This window comes from Somniosus microcephalus, chromosome 15 (genome assembly GCF_052327205.1).
Source record: "Somniosus microcephalus isolate GS21.2 chromosome 15, FLI_Smic_1.0, whole genome shotgun sequence".
Classification (NCBI taxonomy): domain Eukaryota; kingdom Metazoa; phylum Chordata; class Chondrichthyes; order Squaliformes; family Somniosidae; genus Somniosus; species Somniosus microcephalus.
The window spans coordinates 106935357-106952924 of NC_141001.1; positions in this window are offsets into that span (position 1 = coordinate 106935357).

Below are 17568 nucleotides of genomic sequence, written 5' to 3' on the forward strand. Positions count from 1 at the left end.
TTTAGCAAGGTTATAGCTTTGTCATCTTCTTCTATTTTATTGGCCTCACAATAGATCTCAATGCGTTCCACATACGTGGCCCAGTCTTCTACCTCGGAATTAAAATCGTTGATGTTACCATGCTTAGGCATCTTCCTCTCTTCCTGATAACACCATGAATTATTTCTTTAAATTTTCTTTTATTTTTTTTTCCAAGATGGCGGTTCCCGCGAAAATGGCGGTTTTCCTGCGCTTATCTTCTCTCCCCGCCCACTTCAATGGCGGTTTCCCGCTTCTGTCTTCTTCCCCGCCTAATGGCGGATTCCCGCGTTTCTTCCCTAGCGGGAGGGGTACACTTTCCCCACGGGCGACGGCCGCTGGCTTTCAGGTTCACAGCCTGCGCGTCGGCTTCAGGGCTTTCCCTTTTCTCGGCAGGGCAACCGGCGCTGGGTACACCCCGTTGACGGCGAACAGTTTCAGCCGCTGGGCTGGCTCTCGGTCGGTTCCCCTTGCTCGGGCTCTGTCTCTCTCCCGCTCGCTCGGCTCTACCGGCGCTGGGTACACCCTGTTGACGGAGAACAGTTTCAGCCGCTGGACTGACTCTCGCTCAGTTCCCCCTTGGCTGGCTCTGCCTCTCCCACTCACTCAGCTCCCAATCGCGCCTCCCAGCCCTCTCGCAGTCCGGTGCTTCCCTCCCCGGCTGCGGCTGAGTTTTATCTCTTCCCGCGCCTACACTCCCGGTCGCAGCGCTTCGTGGCTTCGGTCGCTGCCCGGCCTTTTTCGCCGGTCGCGGTCTAGCTGTCTCACGACACCGTTGCGTCCCCCAGCCTGTCTGTACCGCGGCTTCCTTGCTCCAAGCTGCCCCAGTCTCAGCGCCTCTGGACCCGACTTCTGTCCGGCTCCTTTCCCCCTCGACCGTGGTCGAGTGCACCGCCCTTATCCTCCGGTTATTCTTTTTACTTTCCCTTACTCACAGTCACCGTGGCCGCCTTGCTTCTCGTGCTGATCGGCTCACTCCTCACCGTGGCAGAAGGGACAGTCAGTGCCTGTTGCTGATGGAAGTCTTTGTCTCTAACTTCTTCTTCCTTTCTAGTTCTGCAGCCTTGAGTTTTCTCCCAGCAGAACGACGAGGGCGGTTGCCTCTTCTCGACGCTCGTTAACTGCTTCGGAAGTATTGTTGCCGCAGGGTACGATCGGACTCGTCGCCACTGTAAAGTCTGTGGGTTGTTTAGTTAATTAATACACAGACTACCAGAGTAACTTAAAACAGGACTTTACTATTCGAAGGTCAGGGCGAATCTGCCAAATAAATCCTGACACAGCACTTATATACCGGTGTGGTCACCGTCGGTATTACAGTATACAGAAGCCAACAAAGTAGTGCCACACCTAAAATAGTTCTCTTAAAGGTGAACGGTTACATACAATGATTTTCTTAAAGGTAGACGGATACATACACTACAGCACCAAGTCCTGTTTGCCCATCACCCCTGTGCTCACTGACCTACATTGGCTCCTGGTTAAGCAGTGCCTTAATATCAAGATTCTCACCCTTGTTTTCAAATCCCTCCGTGGCCTCGCCCCTCCCTATCTCTGTAATCACCTCCAGCCCCACAATCTCCTGAGATATCTGCGCTCCTCTAATTCTGACCTCTTGAGCATCCCTGATTATAATCGCTCAATCTTTGGTGGCCTTGCTTTCTGTTGCCTAGGCCCTAAGCTCTGGAATTCCCTGCCTAAACCTCTCTGCCTCGCTACCTCTCTTTCCTCCTTTAAGACGCTCCTTAAAACCTACCTCTTTGACCAAGCTTTTGGTCACCTGCCCTAATTTCTCCTTATGTGCCTCGGTGTCAATTTTTTTTGTCTTATAACACTCCTGTGAAGCGCCTTGGGACGTTTTACTACGTTAAAGGTGCTATATAAATACAAGTTGTTGTTGCTGTTGTTTTTGAATATCTTTTCATTTTAGACGCATGCGTCCCCTTATTCTCTCAGTCTCTCAGCTCCTCTGGCTTCTTTACACTCTTATCGATAGTTTATACCCCGCCTGTGCTGGTTGAAGGTTTATGACAGCTGACACATCAAAGCTGCTTTAATCCTAGTATGGTACACTGAAGCTGTTGGGATTTCGGAGCTTAGAATTTTTACAAAACCTCGTACCCACTGTGAGCTTTTTTTAAATTCATTTATGGGATGCGGGCATCACTGGCAAAGCCAGCATTTATTGCCCATCCCTAATTGCCCTTGAGAAGGTGGTGGTGAGCTGCCTTCTTGAACCGTGTGGTGTTTTTCGTAGCGGGTTTGTTACAACTGAATGGCTTCCTAGGCCATTTCAGAGGGGCAGTTAAGAGTCAACCACATTGCTGTGGGTCACATATAGGCCAGACCGGGTAAGGACGGCAGATTTCCTTCCAAAAAATGGACATTAGTGAACCAGATGGGTTTTTATGACAATCCGGTAGTTTCATGGTCACCATTACTGATACTAGCCTTTTTTAAAATTCTAGATTTATTTAATTAACTGAATTTAAATTCCCCAGTTGCCATGGTGGGATTTGAACTCATGTCTCTGGATCATTAATGCAGGCCTCTGAATTATTAGTACGATAGCAAAATACTGCAGATGCTGGAAATCCGAAATAACAACAGAAAATGCTGGAAAAACTCAGCAGGCCAGGCAACATCCGTGGAGAGAAAATAGAGTCAACGTTTCGGGTCAAACCCTTTGTCAAGACTGAAAAAGCACAGGAAATGAAATAGATTAAAAGGCCAGGCTGGGGGAGAACAAAAGAGAAGTGAAGAGACATTAAGAGGTATTCAAAACGAGACGAGGTGGTGACAGGACTAGTGGAGACAAAAGACGGCTCTAGATTAGGTGTGAAATTCACCGGTAGAATGGGAGACAGCTGCCATGTGGGAGAGAAAAAAAAAGGGGGGGGAAAGGGCTAAAACAAAGGTGTGGATAAAAAATAAGTAAAAATGTAATGGGGGGCCTGTGGCGGAGCCACTAAGGGACTCAGACCAACTGTATATAATTCCCTTTAACAATATGTTAGCTACAGCCTGAGTCTGTATCTTTGTTTTTACTGTTTGCATGTACAGAGTGCGGTCCCTTTAAGAGCGCGGGCAAACGTGATGATGTCACGTCGGTCATCACGTGATCCCCCACCGGCGGGAAAAACGTGATGACATCATGACGCCAACCACGGGACCGCACTAGCAGTCCTCGTGGAGCCTCCGAACTGACTAGACCTGTATACGTAGTTCTCTCGCATTTTGTTGTTAAACTCTGTTAGTTTTTTCATTAAACATCGTTTGTTTGATCGCCTGAGTTGACCTCAGTCTCTTGATAGGAACAGTCTCTTGATAGGAACTAAACATTCCTACAGGCCGAGGTTATGATCTGAAATTGTTGAACTCGATTTTGAGTCCGGAAAGCTGTAAAGTGCCTAATCGGAAAATGAGGTGCTGTTCCTCGAGCTTACGCTGAGCTTCCGTGGAACAATGCAAGAGCCCGAGTACAGTGAGGTCTGAGTGGAAATGGGGCGGTGAATTAAAATGACAGGCGACCGGAAGCTCGGGGTCATCCTTACGGACTGAACGGAGGTGTTCCGCAAAGTGGTCACCCAATCTGCGTTTGGGGAGATCTGGGGAGACATTTCTTTGAGCAGTGAGAATGAATCTTGCATGCAGTCTAAAGCATTAGCGCCTGGCGCTAATTCTCAAACTTTTCTAATGATGCCGCCCATTCCTGGGCTATAATGAACTTCTACTCCAATATTGGGTTTTCTTTGAACACTTTCCTTTATTAGTTATTATAAAAATATTGAAGATGGGGAAAAGGTTTGTTTTGACTGACAATCAAGAATCATTTAATTGGCTTCCAAATGGCGAGGGAAGGCGGTGCGCTGTGAGATGGCCGTGTTGGGCGACTAATGGCGGGAGTGTGGGGGCGGGGCAGTCGGAGGCCTGAAACTTCCAGGAATACATCCAACCAAAGTTGGCAACCCTAATGTAAGCCGATTTATTTAATTTAGACTTGCAATCACTGAATCAAAGAACATTAGTTCAAGGTCGGCAAGCCCGAAAACTAGGCCGAGCTTGCAGAATAAAGTTGCCACCGAAGTTGTAAATACATGGAGTAGACTTGCAACAAAAGCAGCTAGTTCTGTGTCGATTAACTCCTGTAATAAAGAACTGGATAAGTGTTTAAGATGTGATTGAAGATTATACGGACCAGGATAGACATAGATGATCAAGTATACTGAACGCAATGGTCTACGCTATGGTGAGCCCATATGTAAATAGCATGTGAAATAATTTGGGTTGTAAAAAAATGGATTAATGTTATGGAGTTTTGCTTGATCACCCTGAGCACCTGGGGAGAAATTTCACAATGCTTCATCTTTTTTGATGGCTTACTTGTGGGGTTGGTTTCTTCCCTCAGAAGATTAAGAGCAGTGGGTCGAATTCACGACAGGACAGACTATATAAATGGTCTACATAAGCCAAGAGTACAAGTAAACCTGGGTCTGCTGTAATGCACCTCCTAACACTCGCACTCAAAAAAAACTGGCAGTGGCCTCGGTTCACGTTAAATTCTTGTTGTCTCAACTAGCTAATTATGCATGACAGGAGAGTACCAGAAAGGGAAGGGGGCGGAAGAGTGGGAGGATGGATCAGGGAGCAGGATGCAGAGGTCAGGTGTGCAGTGTATGTACCTTTAAGGGGAGAACTACTTTTTACAGCTCCTGTATACTGTAGTACCGGCAGTGACCACACCTGTATATAAACCCTGAGTAGGGATCTGTACTTTTAGTTTTAGAGTAACCCTCATCCAGTAAACACCTGTTGATTGTTCCTCTGCAGTCTCTGTCGATTTATTGAAGGACACCATACCTCAAAATTCACGGATTTAACATTGACGACAAGTCGATTCGAACCTACCGGCAACTCTGAAGAAGAAGGCCGATTCCACCAGTGCGGGAGTCGAACATCCAGAGAGGACTTGAGCATCGCAGAGGAGTCTGAAAAGAGCTGGGCTTGGTTCTCCAGTCGCGACGATCCAGCGCAGCGGGCTGGCAGCAGGTACGGCGCGGACCCTTCCCGGACGGCGGCGGCTGGAGCCGACCGACGGCACAGAAAAAGGCCGAGCAGCGTCGACGGGGTAAGAGAGAGGGTAAAGTGCACAGGGCGCAGCCGGGGTTGAAGACCGAGCAGCGTCAACGAGAGAGGGTAAAGCGCACAGGGCGCAGCCGGGGTTGAAGACCGAGCGGCGTCGACGGAAAAAAAAAAGAGAGAGAGGGTAAAGTGCACAGGGCGCAGCCGGGGTTCAGGACCGAGCGGCGTCAACGAGAGAGGCGCGCAGGAAAACGCGCAGAGTGCGGCCGGTGTTCAAGGGCTGAGCAGCGTCCGCGGGGGAAGAAAGGAAGTGCGGGAGACGCCATTTGAGCCGCAGCAGAGAAGAAAGGAGAGCGCAGGAGATGCCATTTTTGAGCCGCAGCGGAGAAGAAGGGAGAGCGCGGGAGACGCCATTTTGAGCCACAGTGGAGAAGAAGGGAGAGCGCGAGAAGAGAGGAAAGCGCGGGAGATGCCATTTTGAGCCAGCGGAGAAGAAGGGAGAGCACGGGAGATGCCATTTTTAGCCAGTCTAACCACACCCAGGGATGCCGAAGAGTGGCAGCGTCACAGCATTCGACAATGAAGTCGAAGATTGGGCGACATATATAGAACGCATAGAAGTGTACTGCAAGGCGAATGAAGTGCCAGATGCCAGGAAAGCACTGGTATTGTTGAATTCCATGGGTGCAAAAACGTACGGCTTACTGCGAAACCTAGTAACCCCAGAGAAGCCAGTGGAAAAGGATTTTGAAAGCATAGTGGCAATCCTACAGGACCACTTAAACCCCACACCGCTGCTGATAGCAGAAAGATTTAAGTTTCACAAAAGGAACCAGCATAAAGACGAAAGTAATGCTGAGTATTTAACGGAACTGCGCAAGCTATCGAAACACTGCCTGTTTGGAACGGGACTAGCAGATACTTTAAGGGACAAGTTTGTTTGTGGGCTTCAAAGTGAAGGAACCCAGAAACGGCTTCTATCAGAAAAGGATCTTACGCTGGACAAGGCTTTCAGCATGGCAGTATCACACAAAGCAGCCGCACGGGGCGCTGCAGAGATACAACGGAGACCGCAAGAATATGGCACAAATGAAATGTCATATGGAGCAGTGAAGTGTTATCGCTGCGGCAGAACAATACACGACCATAAGGATTGTTGGTTCAAGGACCAAGTGTGCAGACAGTGTGGAAAAGTAGGACACATAGGAAGAGTCTGCAGGTCGGGAAAGAAAACCAGCAGCAAGAAATCTCCACAGGAGAAGTACAAAAAGGTACATAAGGTGACGGAGAGTAGTTCAGACGAACAGAAAAGTGATACAGACTCCGGATGCAAGGAGCTGGGTTGTCTGAAACTACATAATGTAATCAAAATGGAGGATCACCAAACTATCTGGGACACGCTCAAGATAGACGGAGTCCAAATGAAAATGGAATTGGACACAGGATCAGCCCTAACAGTCATAAACCGAAGGGACTACAAGCGGCTATTCTCACATATACCCTTGAGAGATACAGAGATTGTCTTGATGACGTACACGGGGCAAAAAGTCTACCCCAAAGGAAAAATAAGGGTGAACGTCATATACAACGGCAAGGAAACACCAAAAATGGACCTATATGTATTGCCAGATGGAGGACCACCACTACTAGGACATGAATGGATCCGGAAGATACAGTTAGATTGGCATTCCATACAAGCACTGATGGTAGATGCCAAAAAGGATGACGACGTCACACCTGGACGACTGTCAAAAATGCTAACAGACGCACAAGAAGTGTTCCAGGAGGGACTCAGAACACTAAAAGGCATAACAGAGACGATCAAAATAGAGGAAAATGCAAGCCCAAAGTTTTTTAAGGCCAGACCGGTGCCTTATGCGATCTGCCCAGCTGTCGAAGCAGAGCTGGAAGGGTTGGAACGTTCTGGAGTACTGTCCAAAGTGGACTGGAGCGAGTGGGGTACACCCATCGTTACTGTAATGAAGAGGTCATTGAGTAATACGCCTGGGGAACCAAAGAAGGTTCGCATCTGTGGGGACTATAAGGTGACAGTGAGCCCAATCCTTCACACGGTACAATATCCGCTTCCGCGGATTGAAGATATTTTCGCCTCGCTATCTGGAGGAAAATGCTTCACTAAGATTGATCTGGCCCAGGCGTACCTGCAAATGGAGGTAGAAGAAGCCTCGAAAGAGTACCTCACGATCAACACTCACAAAGGTCTCTACCAATACAACCGGCTGGTGTTCGGGGTAGCATCAGCTCCAGCTATTTGGCAAAGGACAATGGATCAAGTCCTGCAAGGGATTCCAGGGACCCAGTGTTATTTGGACGACATCCTGGTCACGGGCGAAAATGACAGTGATCACCTTGCCAACCTGGAGCAGGTGCTCACTAGATTGAAGGAATATGGGCTACGAGCTAATCGCCACCAATGTGAGTTTTTCCAGAAGCAGATCTCGTACTGTGGCCACGTTATTGATGAAGAGGGGTTACATAAGTTCCCTGAAAAGATTGAGGCAGTAGTCAAGGCTCCAGCACCGGAAAATGTGTCACAACTGAGGTCGTTCCTCGGGCTGGTGAACTACTACCATAAGCTCTTGCCGAATTTGTCTACAGTACTACACCCACTGAACACCCTACTGCCAACGGGGGTACCATGGAAGTGGAATGATGAATGTAAACGAGCTTTCCAGAAGTGCAAAGAATTGATCACATCAAAAGAGGTGTTGGCTCATTTCAACCCAGCACTACCAATTCGGTTGGCGTGTGATGCATCACCCTATGGTATTGGTGCGGTGCTGTCGCACAAATTCCCGGACGGCTTGGAGAGGCCAGTAGCCTTTGCGTCTCGGTCACTAACCTCAGCCGAGCGTAACTACGCCCAGATTGACAGGGAGGACCTCAGCCTAGTGTGGGGAGTAAAAAAGCTCAACCACTATCTGCACGGGCAGAAGTTCACCTTGCTGACTGACCACCAACCACTTGTCTCCATCTTTAATCCAAAGAAGGGCGTTCCGGTGATGACTGCGCAACGGCTACAAAGATGGTCCCTTTTTCTGGGGGTGAACCAATATGAAATAGAGTATAAGGGCACGAAACAGCATGGAAACGTTGATGGGCTATCACACCTGCCACTGCCTACTGCGGAGGAAGCACCAGCAGTGGATCCTGTCGAAATATTTTATTCGACTATAATTGAACGCTTGCCAGTAACTAACGCGGATATAGAGGAGACCCGAAATGACCCGACACTGTCTTGGGTATATGATTTGACGGTGAAGGGATGGCCAACACATGGCGACTCACTGTTGCCAGCATTCTCATCCAGAAGAGAACAGCTGTCAGTATGCCAGGGGACCTTGATGTGTGGATCCCGAATGGTAATTCCACCCAAGTTAAGGGAGAGAGTGCTCAATGAGCTTCACGAAGGCCATCTGGGAGGGGTGAAAATGAAAAGCCTTGCTAGGGCTTATGTGTGGTGGCCGGGGATCGATCAGCAAATCGAGGACCTGACAAAGAGCTGCTCAGGATGCCAGAAGGTCCAAAATGCACCACCACATGCCCCTCTACACCCATGGGAGTGGCCCTCTTCTCCATGGCAACGGGTGCATATTGATTTTGCTGGTCCATTCATGGACTCAATGTTCTTAATAGCCGTGGATGCGCACTCGAAATGGCCTGAGGTGATCAAAATGTCCTCCACCACCACGGAGAAAACGATTGCAGTCCTACGGACCATATTTGCCAGGAACGGCTTGCCAGAGCAGATTTGCTCTGATAACGGACCACAGTTTGTGTCCGAAGAGTTTCGGAAATTTATGAGAAGGAATGGGGCAAGGCATTACACATCCGCCCCGTATCATCTAGCCACAAATGGATTGGCTGAGACGTTCGTACAAACCTTTAAAAAGGCAGTAAGGGCCATGTGCGATGACGACATTCCACTGCAGCATAAGGTGGACAATTTCCTGTTAGCCTACAGAAATGCGACACATGCAGTTACCAACCAGACCCCGGCCATGATATTCTTTAACCGAAGGTTGAGATCTCGTCTGGATTTGGTCAGACCAAATGTACGAAGAAATGTTGAGAATAAGCAATTCCAGCACATCAATGAGAAGCCGACAAGGAGCTTCAATGTAGGGCAACCAGTCTTGACCCGCGACTACCGAACAGAGAAATGGCAACCAGGAACGATATGCACACGGCAGGAGCCATTAATGTACACAGTGGATGTTGGGGAGAACATTGTGAGACGCCATGTCGACCAGATCCTAGCATCACTGGAACGAGTCAACCCCATGTCTCGCGTACCTGGTGATGAACCCGACATACAGGTAGCATCTACCCCAGAAACAGTAGCATTGGAAGCTGATAAACCAACCGACGACAGGGGGGCAGAATCGCCTCCGCACCAAGAGCAAGACACTCAGGAAAGGCGCTATCCAGAAAGGATCAGGAAGCCGCCCCAAAGACTGAATTTATAAATGGACTATTTTCAGTTAATGTTGCATGTTAAAAGTGTTAACTGTTAAATGAATGTTATGGTACTGTTAATCTAAAAGGGGAGGAATTGTAGTGTATGTACCTTTAAGGGGAGAACTACTTTTTACAGCTCCTGTATACTGTAGTACTGGCAGTGACCACACCTGTATATAAACCCTGAGTAGGGATCTGTACTTTTAGTTTTAGCGTAACCCTCATCCAGTAAACACCTGTTGATTGTTCCTCTGCAGTCTCTGTCGATTTATTGAAGGACACCATACCTCAAAATTCACGGATTTAACAAGGTGCAGCAAGATCACGCCATCACAGGGAAAATCGGGAGTGCGGCAAATCGGCCATGTTGCCCTCAGTGCCCCTCTCCCGCCGAGAGGAGCTCCAAGCCGGGAGTGCAGCTTTACCCAATCTACCTTTACTATTGGAACAAAATCTTTCCTTTTTCTCTTACAGATGTGAAATGAGCAGTAAGCAGAATTGCCAGCCGCCTTAAGGCTGTAAATAAACCATTCCTCACACCCGCTCAGTTGGTTCGTCTCAATATTTCCTCTGTTTATCCCCCATTTGTTATGAAATCCTTGTGAATATCTTTTGAATTCGGAAGCCAGCTTTCCCTTCTTCTCTCAGCTGCTCTGGCTTCTTTGCATGTTCTTCACGGTTTATAACCTACCTGCGCCGGTGGAAGGTCTCTGACAGCTGGCACATCAAAGCTGGTCTAAAGCGAGATGCAACGAGCACCTGAGTTGAATTTGATGTTGCCGTGCTGCCAGTTGATCTGAACAGCAGAGTTTCTGTAGTGTTAAGTTGGAGGGGCTGTTTGGGCAGGTGTTTTTGCAGTGGGGGGCGATTGTCCCACTTTCTTGGAAGCACCTGCAGTAGGATGGGACAACTGAATCTTTCAATTGTCGCTTGAAAGACAGAAAGAACTTGCATTTACACAGTGCCTTTCACAACATCAGGACATCCCAAAGCGCTTCACAGCCAATGAAGTGGAGTCAATGCTGCAACGTGGGAAATGCAGCAGCCAATTTGCACACAGCAAGGTCCCACAACCAGCAGTGTGATAATGACCAGATAATCTGTTTTAGTGATGTTGATTGAGGGATAAATATTGGCCAGGACACCGGAGATGAACTCCCCTGCTCTTCTTTGAAATAGTGGCCGTGGGATCTTTCACATCCACCTGAGAAGACAGAAGGGGCCTCGGTTTAACGTCTCATCCGAAAGACGGCACCTCTGACAGTGCAGCACTCCCTCAGTACTGCACTGGGAGTGCCAGCCTGGATTTTTGTGCTCAAGTCTCTGGAGTGGGACTATGAACCCACAACCTTCCTGACTCAGAGGCGAGAGTGCTACCCACGGCTGACACAGTTTTTGCCATAATCTTAGCTGAATGTGAGTTCATATTTGATTAATTGCATACTTATTTGATGATATATTGAACTTTTTTTAAAATAAAAAGACACAAATGTGCATGATGCAATACTTGTTAAAATATATTAATCATTGGTGTTGTTGATGCATTCTAAAAAGATTTTCATAAGCTCGGGAACCTGTTCCAGACTATCTCTTTTCCAATAAAATTGTGGTGCAAGTTTAGAATAATAACTGATTCAGATTGGTTCAGATTGCAGAACTTGCGATTTTTTTTCCAGCGGAAGTTAGCTTGTGGGTAAATAGATCTTTAGAAATCGGGTCACAAAAATCCACAATCTCATCTCCTCCACCATTTCACTCCGAACGGAGTATGAATTCTAACAGCACTTGGAAAATTGCAGCTGACCCGTTGAGTGAGTGGGTGAGACGTCTGAGAACCTTTCCCCGACCACATGCATTTTTAGCCTGTTTTAGCTTATCGGCCGTTGGAGTTGAGTTATTATACTCTGCGCTTTTATCACCATTTTGTGTTTGCAAAAAGGCAATGAATAAATTCAATGCTATGTTGTTTTAAAAACTGTACAATTGCATTTAAGCAATTTAATTTTGTGCAGCAACCAGCTTGTATTATAATTTTCTCGAGCAAGACCTCTCAATCTTAATAGCAGAAGCCTTCTTTCCAATCTCTTATGCTAAAGTAGAGTCATCTCTGGACTCATTTTTTTAATGGCCATCAGCTCAAACTGATCCGTTGTTGGCACTGAACTGGATTTTAGCATAACTGCCTCGAGCCGATGATGCCCAATCCAGAGACTTGAGCACAAAAATCCAGGCTGGCACTCCCAGTGCCAGTACTGAGGGAGCCTCCGCTGCACTGTCGGAGGGTACCGTCTCTCGGATGAGACGTTAAACCGAGGCCCCCGTCTGCTCCCTCAGGTGGGCGTAAAAGATCCCACGGCGCCATTTCGAAGAAGAGCACGGGGAGTTCGCCTTGGTGTCCTGGCCAATATTTATCCCTCAAATCAGAATCGCTAAAAAACAGATTATCCGGCCATTATCACATTGCTGTTTGTGGGAGCTTGCTGTGCGCAAATTGGCTGCCGCGTTTCCTACATTACAACAGTGACTACACTTCAAAAGTACTTCATTGGCTGAAAAGCACTTTGGAAGGTCTGGAGGATAAGAATGGCGGTATATAAATGCAAGTCTATGTATTGCACATATTGTATCATTTTTTATATAGGAGGAATCATTGGTGATATTGTAGCCACGCTGCATAACATATGAATTGCTAGGGTTTGTTTTACAGATACTGGTTATCTTTGACTTAATGCAAAAATAATTGATGAGACCTACAGTTTTCACTTTTGCTACATTGCCAAAAAATTACTGCGTTGAATTCTCCCACACCGTGGCCCAGGATACAGTATATTGATAAAGCTGCAGAACCCATGCAGAGCTTGCTTCAGTTATGTTAATGGGCTATATTATTCACAGCTTACTAAAAGATTCAGCCTTCCCGTTATGCTCATCTGTCATGTCATTTATGGTCATGCACAACGGCATCATAATGCATTGTGCTCACTCCTCTTCAACAGGAGCTGCTTATATTCTGCGGTAGACTGATCATGTCAGGACGATTGCAGTGAAAAAGAGGTGGGGGGGGAATTGGGTGGTGATTTCAGATGTACTTATCAAGGGAGCTGGGAAGTTAACATACTTAAAATATTTATGAATCTGTCCAGGTTCAAACTTTAATAATTGATGCCCATTGGAAGCTTGTTGTTTGTGGTGCTCATCTATGAGGTATCCAATGGGAACATTCCACAAGGCTTTCCATTGATACGCCGGTTCCTTCGGGGGGGGGGTGGGATTGGGGTTGGCGGGGGTGGTGAGGGGGTGGTGGGGGAGGGATAGTTAGGGCCAGAAATTCAGTGGGCTTTGCACCCAGTTACCGCCCAAAGAGGGCTTCTGCGCCAGTAGAGGAGTTTGCGCTGATATTCAGCGCTGCGGTAATGGTGGCGGTAGCCGGTAGCGCTGCGCCGGCACCGATGACGTCATCGGTGTGCGCAGTGCCCCGGTTCCGCCCCGCTACCGGCCCGACCCCCATATTTAGTTGTGGCCGCCTCTTCCGCAGCGGCCGCAAACAACGATGTGAAGACCGGGCCGTGCTGCAGCCTTAGTGGTGCTAGTTAAGGCGGAGATGCGGCCGGCCGCTTTTTCGGCGGCCGCCTGCCCGCACCTCCTTCCCCAGCCTCCTCCAACCCCCCCCCCCCGCGGCATTGCCGGCTGCTTTCCGGGAGCCCGGCACTTCTCCGTGGTGCTGGGCTCATTTGCCGGCACTAGCGAGTGGCGATCTCCGAGTTGCAGGCACCTCCCCCTTAAGAGAAGTAGGATGCCTGCAGTACCGCAGCCTGCCGCTCCGCAGCGGGTGGCGCTGCGGCACCTACAGCGCTGAAATTCAGTTTCAGCGCCCCAAGCGGGGGCGGGCATACCCTGGAATAGCGCCCGGTTCCGGCTTGGGGCGCAAAAACTGAATTTCTGACGGGCGCAACTGGCTCCGCGCGCAGCGCTAACTTTTGGGCGCTAGCCAGCTGGCGGGGCCAAAGTGAATTTCTAGCCCTTAGTCTTTTACAGTTGCAATGCATATCAGCCTTGATCTAATTGAATGGCAGAAAGAAAGAAAGACTTGCATTAATATGATGCCTTACACGACCTCAGGATGCCCCAAAGCGCTTTACAGCCAGTGAAGGACTTTTGAAGTGTCGTCACTGTTGTAATGTAGGAAACGCGGGAGCCAGTTTGTGCACAGCAAGATCCCACAGACAGTGATGTGATAATGACCAGGTAATCTGTTTTTTTTGGTGACGTTGGCTGAGGTCATGACACTAGGGAGAACTCCTCTGATCTTCTTTGAAATAGCGCCACGAGATCTTTTACGTCCACCTGAGAGGACAGACGGAAAACTCAAGGGGCTGACTCCTGTTTCTACGTTCCTTGGATTTCTAGGTTCATTTAATTAAATAATGAGGAACTTACCGGAGGAAATGAATAATGGCCCGCAAAGTGACAGCACTCTCCGCTGACTCCCAAGAAGCTGCCCACATCTAATGACCTCTGTGGTGTGGCCTTCACCTCTCCCAACGTTAGCTTGTTTCTGGCATCGACTCAGGGGGATCTCCAGCGTCCAGCAAGAGTGATGTCATCAAGCAAGCTAAGCAGCCAATGAAACTGAAGAATTCTCACAGACAGCAAACCAGGAATTAAAATGCACTGATTATCATTCAGTTATTATAAATTTTACAGAGAGCGAAATAAAGATTGAGACATAAACATGGGATTAAGATAAAAGCTGAAATATCATAAACAAACTTTAAAAACATTTTTTTTTATTGGCTCAGAAATTCGGGTCTCCACGGGTGAGTACGCATGGAGTACTCACCCGTAAGCCCAATGGAAGTGCCGGTTTCGTGCATGCACTGCGCATGCGCGGGAAACCTGCACTTCCGTTCCCCTGAAAGAAGGGGTTCAGAAGTCAAACGCGTGCGCAGGAGAGGCAGCGCGTGCGCATCGAACTTACGTTTTTTTTGCGGGTTTTCCCGGGAGGGTAAGTCTCCAGAAGTTAGACATGTAAAAAGCAGTCGCAAGGCCTGCTTTTTATAAGGTAAGTGGTGAATTAATTCAAATTAAAAAAAATTTCCACAGGTTTATTATTTTTAATTACTTTAAAGAAAGGTAAGTTTACTTTTAGCCCCGTTAGAAAATGTAATTAATTTTTTCAAAAATTTAAATTATTGTTTAAAATAGTTATTCCATGTAATTTATAGTTTATTTTAAAAATGTGATGTTTTTAAAAAATTTATTTGAAGATTTAGTGATTTTTGGGGCTTATAGTATTTATAGGTTTGACAGGTCTTCCTGTCAAACTTATGAATGAAGCATTCCCTGCTACCGTTGGCTCTCCATGGCCCACGTGATCCCAGGGGACGCATCGAACTAACTGCGCCCCTGGGATACACAAGTACTGTGCACCGGCAGTTTGAGGAGGTCCAGGATCAGAATCCCACGAGGGCCCACAGCTCAACGGCCGGCGTGGTAGGTAAGTGCAGGTCGGGTGCTTGCACCCGTGGGAAGCCCCCGACCCGAATTTCTGGGCCAATATATTAAAAACTTAGGGAATTTTTTATCATAGTGGAAAAATTTGACATTCCACAAATATAAAATTCGTTTTTCAGGACCAGAGAGTTTGTTTAGTAGTAGTTATGACTTAGTATGCCATTAAAAACCCAGTTACACCTCATTGAACAAGGCTTAACTTTTTCGGGGTTTTTAACAGCGAGATTACAATGTGAAATGGGAAGTCCTTGTTAGTTCAGTGATTTCAAAAAGATTGTCATTTGCGGGAACTTCAACAGTGGCCTTTGGAGGGGCAGGAAATCACTGACAGCAACTTCTGGATTTCCATGTTTAACTGCGCACGTGTGGACGCCAGAAGTTGCTGCCCGTTTCACAGGGTAACGACGGTGAATGCTAACAGTTTTGCCATCAATACAACTGCAATAGCAGCGCCCAAGCTGTTGTATTGATGAGGCTGGATGCTTCTTACTGAGCAGAAATACCAGCAGTCTGACTGGCATTTGTTGAGTTGGGACTGTGGAGATACATGGAGGCGATGGCACAAAGAGATGAGCTGCACTTCCTCATTGGCAGTTGCTGGGGTGCCGTGGAGGACTCGAGGACATGTTCCGAATGGTGCAACCCGCTTGTGTGACTTGTGGGGTTCAATAGAAGCTTTAATTGCTATTTTTTTAAAGCAATCTTACTATGTCACAATCAAAAGCAGAAAGCCTGTGTCAAACCCATCCCACTGACTACGTGTTTCCATGATAACTTGAATGTGTTACCCACAAGAAAATCACGCTTACTGAAAATTTTGTATGAACAATTCCAAACTTTGGGTTCAGTTGAAAGTATCAGTCAGACGAGAATTCTGCTCTCATTTCGAACTCATTGGCCCAGAAATTCGGGTCTCCACGGATGAGTACGCATGGGGTACTCACCCGTAAGCCCAATGGAAGTGCCGGTTTCGTGCATGCACTGTGCATGCGCGGGAAACCGGCACTTCCGTTCCCCTGAAAGAAGGGGTTCAGAAGTCGAACGCGTGCGCAGGAGAGGCAGCGCGTGCGCATCGAACTTACGTTTTTTTTGCAGGTTTTCCTGGGAGGGTAAGTCTCCAGAAGTTAGACATGTAAAAAGCAGTCGCAAGGCCTGCTTTTTACAAGGTAAGTGGTGAATTAATTAAAATTAAAACATTTTTTTCACAGATTTATTATTTCTAAATACTTTAAAGAAAGGTAAGTTTTATTTTTAGCCCTGTTAGAAAATGTAATTAATTTTTTCAAAAATGTAAATTATTGTTTAAAATAGTTATTTCATGTAATTTATAGTTTATTTTAAAAATGTGATTTAAAAAAAAAATTATTTGAAGATTTAGTGATGTTTTGGGGCTTATAGTATTTATAGGTTTGACAGGTCAACTTATGAATGAAGCATTCCCTGCTACCATTGGCTCTCCATGGCCCACGTGATCCCAGGGGACGCATCGAACTAACTGCGCCCCTGGGATACGCAAGCACTGCGCGCCAGCAGTTGGAGGAGGCCCAGGATCGCAATTCCACGGGGGCTCACAGCACAACGGCTGGCGCGCAAGGTAAGTGCAGGTCGGAGGCTTGCACCCGCGGGAAGCCCCCGACCCGAATTTCTGGGCCATTGTAACTCATGTGCAGCTGAAAATCCTGCCTCACCGCACTTGTAGTGGCGGAGCACGGCCACAGGAAATTCAGGGCCACTGACCATTCACTGTACGTATTTAGCCATTTTACTGCCCACAGGATTCTCATCAGTAACATAATTATCCCCTTACATACGCTCCTGGAGTCAAAGCTCTGAGGAGACCTGCAGCCTGTCCACTCGATAATCCAATAATGCATTTTTCCAAAATGTATCCCAAGTGCTCCCGACAGCACTGCACTGATTTCTATAGTTCAGAAATCCCACTGGTACATGGTTGTTAAACAAAATGTCTCAACATTAGATCTTTGAGGTGAGTGAAAAAATCTCAGCAAGGTAATTTGGTTTTGTGCGATTAGACCGACCCTAAGGGTACATTTGCTCTGAAAGGTTAGCATCCTTGTGAAGCAATTTCAGCTTTGCAGCAAAATTAAATAGGGAGTGGAAGTCTGGAGTCAGGAACCTGAGCTGGCTTTAGAAGGAGGCCGAGTGAGACTCCCTGGAGAGCTTAGCCTCACACTGCTTTGGTTTGACACTACTTAGAGAGTAAATCCAGACTGGTGTCACAGAATCGCACAGCACAGAAGGAGACCATTTGGCCCATCGCTTCTTTACCCAAGAACTTCTTTACCCAGAGAGTGGTGTGAACGTGGAACTCGCTGCCACAGGGAGTGGTTGAAGTGAATAGTATAGATGCATTTAAGGGGAGGCTGGACAAGCATATGAGGGAAAAGGGAATAGAGGGTTATGCTGATAGATTTAGATAAGGAAAGACGGGAGGAGGCTCGTGTGGAGCAT